The following is an 18,355-nucleotide window of genomic DNA, read 5'->3' as shown; positions in this document are numbered from 1 at the left end:
CACATTTCAATAAAGTCTCTTCACATGGTCTCAGTAAAACATGCATATTCATCAAGATAAGCTAGTATTTGAGTTATGGAGGCTTGGAAGTCCAAGTTTAGGGGGCACATCTGGTGGGAGCCTTCTTGCTGGTGTGTTCTCTTTGATGTGTCCTGAGATGACCAAGGGCATTACATGGCAAGAGGACTGAGTATGCTAACAACAATAAACTTTTCTATTACTACATTAGATGGGAAACTAAAAGGAAAGAGAAGGTCAACATGCAAACATCTATTTAACCCATAATGTGGCTGATTTTAAATATCAGTATGGGCTCTGGGTCCTGATAGCAGAGTCATCTCATCCAAGGGGAGAGAAAAGGTTCTCGCTTGCTCACAGGGCAAAAGTTTAGGCCCTATACAAATTTTGAAATAAGTAAATGTCACCTCCCACAGAGAACCCACAACTACCTAATTCCTCCTTCCTCATTCAAAACTCCTTCTATAAAACTAAAAGTGTCAGGAACACACTAAAACTCACTGAACTCAGTCACATTAAAGAATAGATATTTGATAGCACCTAACTCTCCCATGAGAGAAAAGATTATAAACTAAATATAATATAGTGGAGAAAATGCTGGTTTCCAAAAAAATAAAAAAAATTCCTTTTAAGCTCTACATCAAAGAGATATGGGTGTTTTGCTTACCACTATATTCCCCAGCATCTAACAGAGGAATAAACATATCAGTGAGCACTTAAAACTTTGCATAAATGAATAGATGGTCTGCTTTTATCTCTTATGTAAGAAACTTGCACTCTAGTTACAGTCTATCAGTAACTAGTTATGTAACTTTGAACAAGTTTCTTGATTTCTCAAGCTTTAGTTTCCATTATACAACACAAAATGAGGTCAGGTAGGAGTTGGGGAGAAAAATTAGATAGTAAGTATGATGAGGGCAAGGATCCTCTCTGTCTTACTCATTCTGCATCCCAGTGCCTAACAAAGTGGCTAGGGTATATTCAACTTTTTTTCAGATACATGGTGTGCAGCCATCAAACATGTACAGAACAGACTGGGCACGGTGGCTCACACCTGTAATCCCAGTGCTTTGGGAGGCTGAGGTGGGCGGATCACTTGAGGTCCGGAGTTCGAGACCAGCATGGCCAACATGGTGAAACCCCATCTCTACTAAAAATACAAAAATTAGCCAGGCATGGTGGCACGCACCTATAATCCCAGCTACTCAGGAGGCTGAGGCAGGAGAATTGCTTGAGCCCGGGAGGCAGAGGCTGCAGTGAGCCCAGATTGCACCATTGCACTCCAGCCTGGGCGACAGAGCGAGACTCCATCTCAAAAACAACAACAAAAAAAACATGTATTGAACAAAACTTCTTCCAGCCCTGATTCTACAATTCTTCACCATTTGCTTAAATTGTATTTGTTTTCTACGCACACAGTATATACTTCAACAAGAAGATTTAAGATTCCTTCTCTACACTCAACTCAGCTATCAGTAAAGGTCTTTTAAAATTAAGATACGGCTGGGCCCGGTGGGTCATGCCTGTAATCCTACCACTTTAGGAGGTCAAGGCAGGTGGATCACTAGATGTCAGGAGTTCAAGAGCAGCCTGGCCAACAGGGTAAAACCCCATGTCTACTAAAAATACAAAAATTAGCCGAGTGTCATGGAACATGCCTGTAATCCCAACTACTCGGGAGGCTGAGGCAGGAGAATCGCTTGAACCTGAGAGGCGGAGATTGCAGTTAGCCGACATTGCGCCACAGCACTCCAGCCTGGGCGACACAGGGAAGACTCCATCTCCAAAAAAAAAAGGCTGGGCACGGTGGCTCACTCCTGTAATTCCAGCACTTTGGGAGGCCAAGGCGGTCAGGAGATTGAGACCATCCTGGCTAACACAGTGAAACCCCATCTCTACTAAAAATACAAAAAATTAACTGGGCATGGTGGTGGGCACCTGTAGTCCCAACTACTTGGGAGGCTGAAGCAGGAGAATGGCGTGAACCCGGGAGGCGGAGCTTGCAGTAAGCCGACATCGTGCCACTGCACTCCAGCCTGGGTGACAGAGCAAGACTCTGTCTCAAAAAAAAAAAAAAAAAAAAAACAACTAAAATACTTCTAAAATATTCTCCACCTCTCCACTTTGCATGATGGTGATACTATTTATTCCTCTAAATGCAGCTTTTAAAAAGATAAGATTTGGATAGACACGATGCCAGAAGCAGCATCATTTCCCAGATTCTTCACAGCTGGTTTTTTGCAGTTTGATTCTATGATGCTGCCTGAAACACTATTAGAAGTACCTGGAATATCAAGTTAATTCATTTGTAATCCAAAAATATATTCAAATGTCAAATGTACTATTAATATTATTATTCCATCTGTCCAACCTTTAGCATAATTTATTGAAACCTGTATGCATTTATTTAGGTTCATGATTTTCACAGGATGCAACCAATGACTACCATTTATTCATTATTTAGGACACTTTCTGTAGCATTATTACAGAAAATAACATGTAAAAGAATCTTGTGCCTTTAGAATACTATCATCTCTTGGCCAGGCACGGTGGCTCACATCTGTAATCCCAAACTTTGGGAAGCCGAGGTGGGTGGATCACCTGAGGTCAGGAGCTCGAGACCAGCCTGGCCAACATGGCGATACCCCATCTCTACTAAAAATACAAAAATTAGCTGGGCCTGGTGTTGCGTGCCTGTAGTCTTGGCTACTCAGGAGGCTGAGGCAGGAGAATCACTTGAAGCCAGGAGGCGGAGGTTGCAGTGAGCCAAGATTGCACCATTGCACTCCAGCCTGGGCGACAGAGCAAGACTCTGTCTCAAAAAAAAAAAAACAAAAAAAAAAGGCCGGGCACAGTGGCTCATACCTGTAATCTCAGCACTTTGGGAGGCCAAGGCAGGCGAATCACTTGAGGTCAGGATTTCAAGACCAGCCTGGCCAACATGGCAAAACCCTGTCTCTACTAAAAATACAAAAATTAGCCAGGCATGGTGGTAGGTGCCTGTAATCCCAGCTACTCGGGAGGCTGCGGCAGAATTACTGGAGCCCAGGAGATGGAGGTTGCAGTGAGCCGAGATTGTGCCATTGCACTCCAGCCTGGGTGACAAGAGTGAGACTCTGTCTCAAAAAAAAAAAAAAAAAAAAAGAATACTATCATCTCCAAATTAGGTGTGGCCTTCGAAAAGCTGGCATATCTCTGCTATCAGGTAGTAATGGCTAATACATTCAAGAACCTCAGCTTGAACAAAGTATTATGGCTGACATATTCCCAAATTATCCTTGATTTTAAAGTCTAATAACTAATAACTTTTTAGATATTAACTCATATAGCATTTTACAGTCTGTAACCTACCATTTAACACTGACATTTTTTTCATTCAATCAATCGTCTGCTATGTGTCAAACACTGTGCTAGCCAAGGAGTCCACAAACTCTGTGAAGGGCCACACAACAAACATTTTAGGCTTTGCTGGACATACGGTCTGTCACAATACTCAGCTCTGCTGTTGCAGTGCAAAAGCTGCACTGACAATATGTTAATGAATGAGCATGGCTGTGTCCTAATTAAACTATTTACAAAAAGAGGCAGTAGGCCATTTTTGGCTTGGCAACCCCTGTCTTAGCCTATGGGGAGATAGCAACAAAACATTTTTTAAATTAAAATTTGAATAAATAAAATACACACAGAGCCTATCAGATCCAGATAAGTGCTACAGAGAAAATGAAGCAGGTTAAAGGTGATAGACAGCCAGGGCCTCACCAATACGGTGACATTTGAGCCTGACCCCTGAAGTAAGGAAGAGGAAAAGCCATGCTACCTGCATAGGAAAAGCATTCTAGGAGAGGTAACAGCAAGCACAAACATTCTGAAGAAGAAACAACCTGGCATCTTAGAAAAACAGCAAGGATGCCGCTGTGGCTAAAGGAACATGAGCAGTGGAGAGTCATAGGAAATCAGGCCAGAGGAGTAAACTGAAGCCAGACTTTGTACAACCTTTTAGTCCACTGTCACAACTTTGGCTTTTACTCTAAAATGGAAAACCACTGGAAGATCTTGAGCAAAGGAGTGACAACCTCATTTGACTTAATTTTAAGAGGATCATTCTGGAGGTCTGTTGAGAAAAGACTGTACAAAGACAAGGACAGAAAGAGAGAACTCAATCAGAAGACTAATGCAACAATCCAGGAAAGAGAGGACAGCAGTTTGAATCTGAGTGGTAGCAGTAGAGAGGGTGGTCAGATTCAGTATGTATTCTCAAAGTAAAACAAGATGAAATGTGATATGTAGAGCGAGGCATCAAGGATGATTCCAAGGTTTTTGTCCCAAGTAACTGGAAGGATAGTCTATTTACTGAAATGGGGATGACCGTGAAAGAGGCGTGGGGACACATATGAAATTTGAGATGCCTATTACATCCACTATTACATACGCACATAGAGATGTTAAGTGGCCAGTGGGATATACAAGTTTGGTGTTAATATTATTTTACATTATGATTGTTCCCAGTATATGTTTGCTCTCTCCAACTGTGTTATAAAATCCTTAAGAACAAGAATGCCTCACTTTCACTTCATTCACAGGTGATAGTATCAAGACTAATTCTTACTTTTTTTTTTAACCAAATCTGCCTTGATCTTGGAACTCTTATTTTATACACAATTTTAACAGGGTTATAGTTCTAGTTCCAGAATCCACCAAAAGATAGAAGTAGCAAATTTAAAATAGGGAGAAAAAAGCAGCTATCACTGACAGCTGACAAAGGAGTAAACAGAAAAGAAAGCATAAAAAGCTGACAAAAACTAGGCCGGGTACGGTGGCTCACACCTGTAATCCCAGCACTTTGGAAGGCCAAGGTGGGAGGATCGCTTGAAGCCAGGAGCTCAAAATCAGAGTAGGCATCATAGTGAGACTCCATCTCTACAAAAAGTTAAAAAAAATTTAGTCAGCTGTGGTGGTGCACACCTGCAGTCCCAGCTACTGGGGAGGCTGAAGTGGGAGGATCACTTGAGCTTGGGAGGTCAAGGCTACAGTGAGCTGTGATTGCACTGCTGCACTCCAGCCTAGGTGACAGAGCAAAAGACCTTGTCTTTAAAAAAAAAAAAAAAGTTTACAAAAACTAGAAAGATCTAGCATTCCAAGATTATTTATTATTTACTATAGGTATTATACAAACAACTGTACACATATGTCAGTATCCTCCCGAATTCAAGCAATCCTCCTGCCTCAGCCTCCCAAGTAGCTGGGATTACCAGCATGCACCACCATGACCAGCTAATTTTTGTATTTTTAGTATAGACAGGGTTTCACCATGTTGGCCAGGCTGGTCTTGAACTCCTGACCTCAAGTGATCCACCCGCCTCGGCCTCGCAAACCAAAGGCATTGTTCTGACAGAACAAAATTTTTCCAAATATCTTTAGTTACATTTAATGTAATTTCAAATGTCATGTTTTAAAGTATTGTTATTTAAAATGGAATGCAAAAGAGTAAATGTCAATTATCTGAAAAATTTATATATGTGTTATCCTCACAGGTTTGTTAGAAGGCAGATGAAATTATATACATGAAAGTCATCTAATAAACATTTATTTGGACTCACCCTGTACTAAAAATGGTAGATGTTTAAGAAAAAGTAAGTTATCATTCAAGCTCAAGTCCCTCCTTTTTTTGAGACAGTCTCGCTCTGTCGCCCAGGCTGGAGTTAAGTAGTGCGATCTCGGCTCACTGCAACCTCTGCCTTCTGGGTTCAAGTGATTCTCCTGCCTCAGCCTTCCAAGTAGCTGGGATTACAGGCATGGGTCACCAAGCCCAGCTAATTTTTCTATTTTTAGTAGAGACAGGGTTTTGCCACGTTGGCCAGGCTGTGTTTTAAACTCCTGACCTCAGGTGATCCACCCGACTGAGCCTCCCAAAGTGCTGCAAATTCAGGTGTGAGCCACGGCGCCCAGCCCAAGCTCAAGTCTCTTTTTGAGAGACGGACATATGAACAATTAATTATAACACAATGTGATCAGTAAAATGAATACAGATGTTGAATTCAGACATCTGGGTTTAAATTTTGACACTGTGTCAAAATTTAAGTGTGTAATTTTAGGCATGTTACCAACATCTCTGGACAATTATTAAAAAGATTATATATAAATATATAAAGCATCTAGCAGGGTAGACTGCACATAGAAAATGAATGGTAGCTAATTATAATCCTCATACACACATGATACAATGAAATAATAATGATGGATTAAACCAGGTGCCACACTTTTTCTGTAAAGAGCAAGATACCAAATATTTTAGGCTTTGCAAGCCATATAGTCTGTATTGCAACCACCCAAATCTGCTGCTGCAGTGTGAAAGCAGCCACAGACAATACAAAAAAAAAAAATGAGCATGGTTGTGTTCCAACACAAGTTTTTTTCAGGGACACTGATACTTGAATTTAATATAATTTTCATGTGTCACAAAATAGTCTTCTTTTTATTCTTTCAACCACTTAAAAGTATAAGAACCATTCTTAGCTTGCAGGCCGTACAACAACAGGCAGCAGGCCAGATCTGACCTGTCGGTGAACAGTAGTCTACCAACCCCTGGTATATAGGAATGTTGGGGATGAAGACAGTGATCAGAACAGATGACTCTGTTCTCTGTTCCCCTGGGTAAAACAAGGTTTGGCAGTTGGAGGGGCAAAGACAGCATACCTGTGGCTGCTCGACACATAACTATTCTCCCCTATTCTCTTTGATTGGCTAATTTCTGCTCATCTTTCAAGTCTCTATTTAAATGTGACTACTCTAAGCAGGGCGCAGTGGCTCACACCTATAATCCCAGCACTTTGGGAGGCCAAGGAAGGAGGATCACCTGAGGCCAGGAGCTGGAGATCAGCTTCGGCAACACAGCAAGACCCTGTCTCTACAAAAAATTAGCTGGGCATGGTGGCATGCACCTGTGGTCCCAGCTACTTGGGAGACTGAGGTGGGAGGATCGCTTCGGCCCAGGAGTTCAAGGCTGCAGTGAGCTAAGATCACACAACTACACCCCAGTCTAGGCAACAGAGCAAGATCTTATCTCTAAAAAAAAAAAAATGAAAAAAAAAAAAAGTCTCTAACTCTAGAACCTGTACTCTTTCCCTCCCTACCCCACCTAAAACTAATTTGATGCTTTCACTAGAGGCTTCCAAAGGACCCTGACAATTTCTGTCATAGCATTCACCACATTAAATTGTAATTTCTGGTTTAATTGTCTTCCCTGCAGGATTGTAAATCCATGCAAGCAGGAACCTGTCTCTTGCTCAACATGATATCTCTAGCATCTAGCCCAGTGCCTGGCACACAGCAGGTGCTAGTAAATATCCACTGGAACGAATGAATCTAGCAAAAGTCAAGTCTCACATCCAGCAACAGCTCTTTCTGGAACCTGTCAGGACACAGATCCTTTAGACAGGTTCCCTACTTCCAAACAGTACTTTACTCTCCCCTCCCAGAACACAGGTCAAACTTCCCTCTTCTACTCTCTCTTTTTCTTTGGCCAGATTTAAGGAATCTAAAGCTAATTCTCTTTGAAACTTCCTCCCTCCCTTCCCTTTCCAACCCTTGAGCTGAGGCCCCAAATTCCTTCCTATAATCTTGCTGTCATTTCTCCAGCACCCAGTTTCCAGGATATTTAAGAATAGGGTACTAGGGGCAGGAGACAGAGAATAGAAAATCAGTAAGCCATAACAGTGTGTGTGTGTGTGTGTGTGTGTGTAGACAGTGGCACGAAGTGTGTGTGTGTGTGTGTGTAGACAGTGGCACAAAGTGTGTGTGTGTGTAGACAGTGGCACAAAGTGTGTGTGTGTGTGTGTGTGTGTGTGTGTGTGTGTGTGTGTGTGTGTGTGTGTGTGTGTGTGTGTGTGTGTGTGTGTGTAGACAGTGGCACGATCTCAGCTCACTGCAACCTCCACCTCCCGGATTCAGCCAATTCTCACGCCTCAGCCTCCCGAGTAGTTGAGTCTACAAGCACCCACCACCATGTCCAGTTAACTTTTGTATTTTTAGTAGAGACGGGATTTCACCATGTTGTCCAGGCTGGTCTCGAACTCCTGACCTCAGGTGATCTGCCCACCTCGGCCTCCCAAAGTGCTGGGATTACAGGTATGAGCCACCATGCCCAGCAAGAATTCCAGTTTTTGAATCGCTGAAATAACAGCTTTTTACTTTTGACCACTTTGGCCCCAGGAGTAAATAAGAAGTAACAGAGCTCCAGCTCCTCTGCCTTTCCCCACACCTGCACTGCCAGAAGTAAAGGGAACTTCCACTCTGCAGCTTCTTCACTACCTCTGTCCTTCATGTGCTTACACTACAATTTGCCTTGAGACATCAGGACTAATGTCATCATGATGTGTCCCTCTTTACATCACTCACCACAAAAATCCCAGGACTCTCAGGTCATTCTGAATCCTCAAACTCTTACCCCCTTTTCCACTCCTCCTCAATTCCTGAAATCTTTGCATCATATCCCCTGGAACACATCAGCTAAATCCCCTATATCTTAAACCTCTTGTCTGAATGATCCCTTCACCATTTTGCTCTCAATGAAATCTAATTGCTCTGAAGCCACTGTTCTCTCTATAGTCCTATCCGTAGCGTTTTCTCTCTCACACCCTTATACTAGAGGGCCTAGAGTTTAGAAGAGGTAAAGTTATTTATCTTGTACCTAGTTTGTTTCCAGATTATTCCCCCTTCCTTCCTGAAAAAAGCCTCCTGTCAACCCATACCACCACTACCCGCTTCTTCTTTACATTCATCTGGATATGCCTAGGTCACTTCTCAAGCCTTAAGCCTTGATGACTTTAGTTTCTGGCTCACTGGGCTATCATTATTCCAGGCGATTTCAATGTTCATATAGATGACTGTTCTGATGCTCGGACCTCTCAGTTCCTTGACCACCTCTCATGCGACAATCTTGTCCTTTACCCTACATTCCACTCACTCCCACAGTCAATACTCTAGACCTTGTCGTTACAATAATTATAGTCCCCCAACAATCTCAACTTCAGCTGCACTCTACTCTCCAATCACCATTCTGTATCTTTTCAGATTGCTCCCTGTAGCACCCTAACTCCAACAATCCTTTGACCCCACCAGGATTTACAAGCCATTGATCCCATTCCCCTCTTACATCCTCATTTTCCTCCTCAGCTTCAAGTTTAAGGTGCATCATTATAATCATTCCCTTGCATACACCTCAAGTCTCTTGACTTCCACTCTCATTTCATCATACCTGCCTGGCAAAACACCAACCCTGATTAAATACAACCCGTCAAGAAAAACAAAAACATTTAGGACATTGAGGAGGCAACTGGAAATTAGAAAACTAACAGCTGGGCATGGTGGTGCATGCCTATACTCCCAGCTACTTGGGAGGCTGAGGAAGAAGGATCAACTGAGCCCAAGAGGTCAAGGCTGCGATGAGCCGTGTTTCCACCACTGCACTCCAGCCTGGGCGACAGAGTGAGACCCTGTCAGACAATCAATCAATCAATCAATCAATAAAACAAAAACTAGGCCAGGCAGGTGGATCATTTGAGGTCAGGAGTTCAAGACCAGCCTGGCCAACATGGCGAAACCCCGTCACTACTAAAAATACAAAAATTAGTTGGGCAGTGTGGTACATGGCTGTAATCCCAGCTACTCAGGAGGCTGAGGCAGAAGAATCGCTTGAGTCTGGGAGGCGGAGGTTGCAATGAGCTGAGATCGCGCCACTGCACTCCAGTCTGGGCGACAAAGTGAGACCCTGTCTCAAAAATAAATTAAATTTTAAAATAAAACGAAAACTAAAAAAGAAAAGAAAAAGAAACTGACAGGATATTTGATACCAAGGAATTGTTAAGTCTTTTAGTATGGTAATGGTACTTTTTGGTAAGAGTTCATATCTTTTAAAGAAACATGAAATATTTAAGCACAAATATGATATTTGGGATTGCTTCAAAATAACATGGAAAGGTAGAAATGGTTGAGGGTACAAATGAAACAAGATTAGCAGTGAGTAAATATTTGTTGAAACTGGGTGATGAGTACATGAGGGCTCTATTTACTTTTGTATGTTTAAAATTTTCCTGAATAACATGTTAAAAAAAAAAATGCAGCTGTCCATCTACTCTAAGCCTCCACCATGCAGCTAAATGTGGCTTTAAAAAGGAAAAAAAAAGCCAGATGTAGTGGCTCATGCCTGTAATCCCAGCACTTTGGGAGGCAGAGGCAGGAGGATCACGTGAGCCCAGGAGTTTGAGACCAGCCTGGTCAACATAGGGAGACCTTGTCTCTACAAAAAATTTTAAAATTAGCCAGGCATGGTGGTACTTGGCTATAGTTACAGCTACTTGGGAGGGTGAGACAGGAGGACAGCTTATCCCAGGAGTTTGAGACCCGCCTGGGCAACATAGTAAGACTTTGTCTCCACAAAAAAAATCAAAAAAATTAGTCAGGTGTTGTGGCACATGCCTGTGGTCCCAGCTACTTGGGAGGCTGAGGTGGGAGAATCGCTTGAGCCTGGGAGGTTGAAGGATGCAGTGAGCTATGCACCACGGCACTCAAGCCTGGGCTGACAGAGTAAGATCCTGTCTCAAAATTAAAATGAAATAATAAAAATAAACACATTCATACTAAACAGTTCTTACATAAAATTCACAACAGCTAACTTCAAATGGTCTCTTAGCTCAGCATGACAATCAAAACTTTTGCCTTATCCATTCATTCTCCCACTCCTCTATTTGGTACATTTTATGCCATTTTCTCTTTCCTCAAGCTATCAATGAACATTTCCTCATCCATGCTCACTCCTAGTTGCTGCCCTTCCACTTCCTCAGTGAAAGAGAAGGCAATCACTACCACCATTTGCCCTGTCCTCTCTCCTGTTACTCACTGTAGATGAACTGACTGCTCCTATCTACAGCCAACTCCTCCACTTGAACACCAGACTCCAAACCCTATTGCCTAGTCATTCCCCCTTCTGCCTCCTGCATCAGCATATTTCCCTCTCTACTGGTGCATCCTCATCAGCACTGTAGAAACACACTCTTATTTATCTCACTGAAAAAGATAAGCCATAACCCCAGTTTCCTCTCCAGCTACTTATCCATTTCTCTGCTCTCCTTGACAGCAACACTCCAAGAAGCTGTAACTGTCTCCAATTCCTTTCCTCCCATTCTCTCTCAAAATCACCCCAAGAGGCTTTTGCTTCCTGATTACCCTACCAAAGCCTCTCCCATCAAGATCAGCAAGAACTTCCAAATTACTAAATCTGATGGTCAATTTTTAGTCATCTTACTTAGATATTTGCGACATCTAGTATATCATGTATATTCTTATTTTGTCTAAACATTCCCCTCCCCAGAATAGAAACTCAAGGAAGACAGAGAGGTCTGTTTTGTTCACAGCTGTAACTCTTAACAGTGCCTGGTACATGGTACCATATTTTTTTCTTTTTTTTGAGACGGAGTCTCGCTCTGTCGCCCAGGCTGGAGTGCAGTGGCGTGATCGCTGCTCACTGCAAGCTCTGCCTCCCAGGTTCATGCCATTCTCCTGCCTCAGCCTCCCAAGTAGCTGGGACTACAGGCACCCGCCACCACGCCCGGCTAATTTTTTGTATTTTTAGTAGAGATGGAGTTTCAACACGTTAGCCAGGATGGTCCTGATCTCCTGACCTCGTGATCCACCCGCCTTGGCCTCCCAAAGTGCTGGGATTACAGGCACAAGCCACCGTGCCTGGCCATTTTTTTCATATTTTAACATCTCTGAAAACCAGGCACAATTAATGACATCTTATAATTGCTATTTGTTTCTTTCAAGCACTTGGGGCACTACCAATCTGAAACAACTTTTAATTAGAATCTCTGCTTAAATTTTGTTGTACCACATAGGGAGTGTGAATTCAAACCTAGAACCAGTTTAAATTCCCATGAAAGTTTTTAGCCCTCCTACACACCATCAAAGTTGAGACACAAGCTGCCTTGCTATGCCTTTCTCTATGGTGGGTTTACTTCTCATTTCCATTCTCATGTAGTTTCCCAGCTTTATGCATGGCCCCTAATAGACTATCCATCTTGGGCTTATTTCTCTTTTCAGGTAGTACATCAAGTAATGGTGTATCTTACAACTGATGAAATCAGAAATAGCAATACAAGTATGTTATTACAGAAATTAAGATAACAAAAATATTAACTAAAAAAGCTAAAAGTGCTTCTGAGAAAAGGGAAATAAAGGGGGGAGTGCTGCTTTTTTAAAACAAGCTTTACAAAACTATTTGATTCTATAAACCATATTCACACATAACTTTGATGAAAATGAACCCTGAAAACCAAAGGAAAAAAAAAGAATTATATGCTCTTTGAGAAAAAAATTGGAAAAAAAGACACGAAAATGTATGTGGACATGGGGGAAATGCAGGGGTCAGAAGGTGAGAAGCCCTTGAGTCTGGCAAAGGCAAAATAGAGAGGAAGGACAAAAACAAAAGGAAGAAAAATCTAGGGCAGCTTTGCAAGTACTGGAGACAAAGCATGCTAAAACAGCCTAAGAGAGAAAAAGTCAAAATTGTCAGGCTGTTTTCATTGAAATTGTAGGAAATAGTACAGAAATAGACCTTTTCAACTGAGCTCCCTATTACCTAATGTACATCTCCACCTGGATATCCCACAGGAAACTCAAATTGAACATGTTCCTAGTAAAAGAGCTGTTTAACTCAAATCATTTTCGGAAAACTTGGGGGTTGGTGGGATTTCTGTATTTACATATAAAGGATTAAGCGTGTGAGAGGAAAAAAAAGAATATCCGTAATCCAAGTAAAATACCATCAATTAAATTTTCCAGATTTCTCATGTTTGAAAATTTAACACATCTCAACTAAGTTCATCCATTCCCAAGCCTGTCCTTCTTCCCATAGTGCCTATGTGGGTGGCACTACTTGGTCTCCCAGACAAGAAACCCAGGAAGTGATAGGCGTTCTTCCCCTTATTCTCCCATCTTCATCCAATACAATCCCGCCTAACCTATTTCTAAATTCTCTTGAATTTATCTTCTCCATTCCACCTTCCTTCTATTAGGACTTCAATCTTCCCTGGAGTACACCAATATTCTGCAACGTTCCAACCAGCCTCCACATAACGGCTGAAGGGATCCTTCTACATTGAATGTAAGCCTGTTTGTGTCATTCTCCTGCTTAAAACCCCCTTATCTAAAGTTCAAGTTCAAGCTTCTTCGCATTGGAAATAAAATTTTTTATGAACTGGCACAAGCCTGGCCCCCATCCTCATTTAAAATTACTTATTCATTCATTCAGTCAGCCATCAAATTTTTCTTTTTTTTCTGAAACAGGGTCTCCCTCTGTCTCCCAGGCTGGAGTGCAGTGGCTTGATCTCACTGAAACCTGCACTTCCCGGGCCCAAGCAATCCTCACACCTCAGCCTCCTGAGTAGCTGGGACCACAGGCTCACACCACTAATTTTTGTATTTTTTGTAGAGATGGGGTTTTGCCATGATGCCCAGGCTGGTCTCAAATTCCTGAGCTCAAATGATCTGCCCACCTCGGCCTCCCACAATGCTGGGATTACAGATGTGAGCCACCATGATCGGCCAATGTATCCTTTTTTTTTTTTTTAAAGAGCTAAGAGTCTCACTCTGTCACCCAGGCTAGAATGCAATGACACCATCATAGCTCACTGCAGCCTCAAACTCCTGGGCTCAAGTGATCTTCCCACCTCAGCCTTCCACGTAGTTAAGACTACAGCCATGCACTACCATACCCAGCTAGCTCTTTTTTTATTTTTTGTAGAGATAGGGTCTTGTTATGTTACCCAGGTTGGTCTCAAACTCCTGGCCTTAAGCGATCCTCCCATCTTAGCCTCCCAAAGCTGTGGGATTACAGGAGTGAGCCACAGCACCCAGCCAGCCAGTAAATATTTATTGAGCACTTATAATATGCCAGATTCTATACCAGGCACTGGGGAATATACTAGTGAGCAAAACAAAAATGTCCTGCACTTTCCTAGCTTACAGTCTAATGGAGGAAACTGCTCAAATACATGTACCCACTCAACAAACATCTTTTTAATATCTACTTGTATAAGCACTCTTCTCAGGACAGGAAATACAGTGATGAGTAAGACAAAGTCCCTACCCTCAGTCAGTTTACATTCTAATAAAAAACTATGATACATGCCATGAAAATAAAGTTTAGGATGCTATGATATCCACAGGGAGAAGGAAACCCGAAACGAACTGAGGAGTCAGCAAAGACTTCTCTCAGGAAGTGATAACTGATGTCAGAGCCCAAAGATGAGAAGGTAATGACAAGAGAAGAGGTGGTGGCAGTGAAGAACATTCCAGACAGAGGGAATGGCAAGTACAAAGGCCCTGTAGTGAGTGGGAACACAAGGCATTAGGGAAATAAATGGCCAGAGTAACCAGAGGGTAGGAATGGTGCCAGATGAAGCTAACAACATAGGCACTAAAATGTAAATATATTAATGATCACTGTGTTGGGAATGGATTATTAGCGGTACAAGAGTGGAATCAGAGGAGCTCATTTAAAAGGCTATTACAGAGCTGAAGTCCAGAGCTGAAGACAAATGATACACATGAATACCTGAATCAGACAGATGCCTAAATGGCTAGGAGTTACAAAAGAGTTTAGGCCACAGGCCATGTACTCAGCCCAAAACAAGATGGAAATGAGCATAAATTAAGAAACAAAAAGGACTGCTCCATCCATGAAATGAGAAGTAGAAACAGATCTCTAGCTAGGAGAAGAGAAAGCCTTGCATTTGGGACTAGGAATGGAAAAAATTACCTAGAAGAAACTGGATCCTAGTCCTGCACCATTCACAGATGTGAGATCTAAATTCATACTACACATGTGGTAGAGGGACCCCAAGCTGACACTTTATCATAAATAAGATTCAGAACTAAAGAATGAAATAGTACCATAGTAGCAGCAAAGGAGAAACTATGCAGTAGGGAAGCTTCCACAATCTGAGGTACATGGGACTCAAGTTCAGAGTTAAAGAAAATACACACACATACACAGACAAAGAAACAAACCTCCCATGAGGAAATCAGCAATCAAAGACAGCACCCCAAGAATAAGAATACGATGAAGACAAGGAGATGCTAAAACCCTTGTACACTGTTGGTGGGAATGTAAAACGGTGCTACAGCTGCTATGGAAAATATATGACATGATCCACTAATCTCAGTTCTGGATATTTATCCAAAAGAACTGAAATCAGGATCTTGAGGGGTATTTTCATTCCCATATTCATTGTAGCATTATTCACAATGGCCAAGATGTGGAAACAACCTAAATGTACATCAACAGATGAATTAATAAGAAAATATAGTATACACATACAATGGAATATTTAGTTTTAAAAAAGGAAATACTGCCACATGTGACAACATTGATGAACCTTGAAACATTATGCTAAGTGAAAGCCAGTCACAGGACAAATAATGCATGATACCACTTATATGAGGTATATAAAATACTCAAACACACAGATGCAGAAAGTAGCATGGTGGTTGCCAGGGGCTGGGAAGAGGGGGAAACGAAGAGTTGCTATTCAGCGGGTATAAAGTTTCAGTTACATAAGCTAATTAAGTTCTACAGGTCTGCTGTAAAACACCGTCCCTATAGTTAATATTACAGTATTGTACAACAAAAGATTTGTTAGGAGGGTAGATTTCATGTTAAGTGTTCTTACTACCAAAAAGAAGTAATATAACAATCTGGGTCGGGTACGGTGGCTCATGCCTGTAATCCCAGTACTCTGGGAGGCTGAGGCGGGTGGATCACCTGCAGTCAGGAGTTCGAGACCAGCCTGATCGACATGGTGAAACCCCGTCTCTAATAAAAATACAAAAAAATTAGTGGGCATGGTGATGGGTGCCTGTAATCCCAGCTACTTGGGAGGCTGAGGCAGGAAAATCACTTGAATCGTGGAGGAGGAGGTTGCAGTGAGCCAAGATCACGACATTGCATTCCATCCTGGGCAACAGAGATTGCATTCCATGCTGGGCAACAGAGTGAGATTCTGTCTCAAAAAAAAAAAAAAAAATCTGAGAAATAAGGTAGTATTGTCTCTAAGATAGGAAGAACACAAAGATATTTACTTTCACTGCTTCTCTTCAACACTGTATTGGATTGCACTCCAGCCAGTGCAATCAGGCAAGAAAAAGAAATAAAAGAAGGCTGGGCACAGTGGCTCACACCTATAATCCCAGCACTTTGGAAGGCCAAGACAGGAGGGTCACTTGAGGCCAGTAGTTTGAGACTAGCCTGGGGAACATAGCAAGACTCCATCTCTATAAATAAAAAATACTTTAAATTAAAAAGTAAAAGGAATCCAGATTTAAAAGAAAAAAGAAAAAGAAATAAAATTGTCTTTTTTTTTTTCCCGAGACAGAGTCTCGCTCTATTGCCCAGGCTGGAGTGCGGTGGTGCGATCTCGGCTCGCTGCAACCTCCGCCTCCCGGGTTCAAGGGATTCTCCTGCCTCAGTCTCCTGAGTAGCCGGGATTACAGGCCTCTGCCACCAAGCCCAGCTAAATTTTTTTTTTGTATTTTTAGTAGATACAGGGTTTCACCATGTTGGCCAGGCTGGTTTTGAACTCCTGACCTCAGGTGATCCACTCGCCTCGGCCTCCCCAAGTGCTGGGATTACAGGCGTGAGGCACCATGCCCGGCCTTAAAATTGTCTTTATTCCTAGATGACATGGATCATCTGTGAAAAAACTATCTGATAAAATCTAAAAAATAATAATAAATTAGTTTAGCAAGGTTGCAAGATACAAGGTCAATACAGAAAAATCTATTATATTTCTACATACTAGCAACAAGCAATCACTAATTAAAACTATAAATACAAAGCATTAAATATAAAATTTGTAAAGATAAATCTGAAAAAAAAAGATGTGAAAGATCTGAACACTGAAAACTACACATCATGGAGAGATATTAAAGACCTAAATAAAAGGAGTTATATATCTATCTGTTCATAGGTTAGAAGACTCAATGTTGTCAGCATGCCAATTCTACCCAAACTGATTCAATAGATTTAATGCAATCTCAATAAAAATCCCAGCAGACTTTTTTTGCAAAATCCAGCAAACTAGTTCTGTTTTTTTTGGAGACAAGGTCTTGCTCTGTTCCCCAGACTGGAGTGCAGTGACTCGATCTCAGCTCACTGCAACCTCTGCCTCCTAAACTCAAGTGATCCCTCCCACCTCAGCCTCCTGAGTAGCCACGACTGCAGATGTGCACCATGAAGCCTGGCTAATTTTTGTATTTTTGGTAGAGACAGGGTTTCGCCATGTTGCCCAGGTGACATGGGCTCAAGCAATCTTCCCACTATGGCCTCCCAAAGTGCTGGGATTACAGGTGTGGGCCACCACTCCCAGCCCAGCAAACTAGTTCTAAAATCCATATGAAAATGTGAAAGCCCTGGAATAGTAAAAACAACTTTGAAAAAGAAGTTGGAGGGCTGGCCAGGAGCAGTGGCTCACACATGTAATGTGAGGCAGTAAAATCACTCGAGGCAGGAAGATCACTTGAGTCCAGGAGTTCAACACCACCAGCCTGGGCAACATAGGGAGACCCTGTCTCTATAAAAATAAACATAAAAATAGTAGGGCATGGTGGCCTGCTATTGAAAGGAAATAAACAGATGAGCCTCGGTTTTCTTGTGCTATAAAACAGGAAAGCTATCAAAGACTACTGGGGTCACATCAAAAGGACAAAGGAGCCAAATTAAATTGGTTTCCACTGAACTAAGATGAGACAATATGAACATCGATAAGAATAATGTCTACGGTGCCTGAAACATATTAAATACATAAATATCCATTAATTTATAATCACACTGTAAATCAAACAAAACACATTAGTCATTTTTGGAGGTTAGTGGGGCACTAAGTCATTTCATTATTCTAAATACGAACAAAGAGAAATAATTCTGCCCTTCCTGTACAAACCATATTTCAAAGTAATAAAAAAGTTAATGAAGGAAAAAGTCTTCTTCATAGAAAAATTCTACCTAATACAGAATAATAATAAAATTAGAAAAAATCCCTATTTTGTATGCCTTAATCTAAGAATGGATCTAGTCAACAATCAATGGCTGCTAAAATCACTGGATGAAAGGCTGATGCAGAACTTTTAGAAAAGGATGGATAATGTTGACAATACTCATCAAAAGTAGTGAGTGGGAAGAATAAAGAAACTAAGAATGCAAAAAATGTTAATAATCACTGAAGCTAGATGAGTCTACAGGGGAGTTAATTATATTATTCTTTCCATTTTTATTGTTGAAAAT

At 41.7% G+C, this 18,355-nt stretch overlaps 1 protein-coding gene across 6 annotated transcripts in view; it reads right to left on the bottom strand.

The window, feature by feature from the left end:
- Positions 1-18,355, bottom strand: part of SPATS2 (spermatogenesis associated serine rich 2) — a 165,816-nt gene that overhangs the window by 121,440 nt on the left and 26,021 nt on the right. The window lies entirely within an intron of this gene.

The sequence above is a fragment of the Pongo abelii genome, chromosome 10 (assembly GCF_028885655.2).
Source record: "Pongo abelii isolate AG06213 chromosome 10, NHGRI_mPonAbe1-v2.0_pri, whole genome shotgun sequence".
Taxonomy (NCBI): domain Eukaryota; kingdom Metazoa; phylum Chordata; class Mammalia; order Primates; family Hominidae; genus Pongo; species Pongo abelii.
The sequence above is the reverse complement of the archived record's forward strand: the minus strand, read 5'-3'. Positions and strand labels throughout refer to the sequence as shown.